Below are 1,647 nucleotides of genomic sequence, written 5' to 3' on the forward strand. Positions count from 1 at the left end.
TTCTCGCTCTCTCTCTCTTCTTCTCTCTCTCTCTCCTTTCTTCCTCTCTCTTCTCTCTACTCCTCTCTCTCTCTCTCTCTCTCTTCTCTCTCTGCTCTCTCTCTCTCTCTCCCTCTGCTCTCTCTCTCTCTCCCTCTCCTTTCCCTCTCTCTCTCTCTCGTCTGTCGCTCTCTCTCGTCCCCTCTCTACTTCACTCTCTCTTATCTTTTCTCTCTACTAGTCGTTCTCTCTCTCCTTCTCTCCTCTATCTCTCTCTTTCCCTCCTCTCTCTGCCTCTCTCTCTCTCCGCTCCTCCTCGGTCTCTCTCTCGCTCGCTCTCCTCCTCCCCCTCTCTCTCTCTCCTTCTCTGTCTCCCCCCCTCTCTCTCCTCCACTTCCTCCTCCCTCTCTCTCTCTCTCTCTCTCGCCAGATTGAGGTCTCTTCTCTCTCTTCTTCCTCTCTCATTCTACTCTCTCTCTCTTTCTCTCTCTCTCTCTCTCTCTATCATCCTCATCTCTCTCTCTCTCCTCTCTCTCCTCTACTCTCGTCGATCTCTCCTGCTCTCTCCCCTCTCTCTCTCTCTCTCTCTCTAACATTCACATCTCTCCACTTACTATTCTCCATCTCTTCCTCTCTCCTCTCATCATACTCTCTGCTCTTCTCTCCTCTGCTTCTCCTCTCTTCATTCTCTCCGCTCTCGTTACTCTCCCTATCTTAATCTAATCTCATTAATATCTATCCTAATCTATATATGTATATATATATTCTATATATTTATATATATACTTAATATAATATAGATAATATATTCGATATATATAGAGATATAGTTTTCCCGTGGGAAACCACAACAGGTAAAAATTTAAGATATATTTAATAGTACATGATAGAGCATGATAATACATGCGATAATGCGATGACTCACTCCTCATCGTATTTTTTTCTTTTTTTATCAATATTTGCAACATTTCCGCTATCTCTCTCTCTCTTTCTCTCTCTCTCTCTCTCTCTCTCTCTCTCTCTCTCTCTCTCTCTCTCTCTCTCTCTCTCTCTCTCTCTCTCTCTCTCTCTCTCGCCTCTTCCATTCTTTCCTCTCTCTCTCTCTCTCTCCTTCTACTTCTTCTCCTCTCTCTTCTCGCCGTCCTCTCTCTCTCCTCTCCTCTCTCCTCCCCTCTCCCTTCTCTCTCTCTCTCTCTCTCCGCTTCTACTACATGTCCTATGATTTGAATATGTACAAACACACACACGCTCTACCACACACAGCGCATACATTCAGATACATATATATCACTATAATATATATATATCTTATATCATTTATATATATAGATATATATATATATATATGCTTTATATCATATAATATACATACATACATATATACATAATATTATATATATATATATATATATATGATAGCTATATATATATATATATAAATATATATTATATATAGTTGTATATATATATACATATCATTGTATGTATACATGTATATATATATTTATATATAGATATATATTATATATATAATAATATATTATATATTTATATATATTTATTTATTTATTTATATATACATAAACATATAAATATACACATATATATAGATAGATGGATAGATAGATAGATGATAGATAGATAACACACACATACACACACATATAT

Source organism: Penaeus japonicus, unplaced genomic scaffold, assembly GCF_977035675.1.
Source record: "Penaeus japonicus unplaced genomic scaffold, GWHDUDI00000001_assembly GWHDUDI00000022, whole genome shotgun sequence".
NCBI classification, from domain to species: domain Eukaryota; kingdom Metazoa; phylum Arthropoda; class Malacostraca; order Decapoda; family Penaeidae; genus Penaeus; species Penaeus japonicus.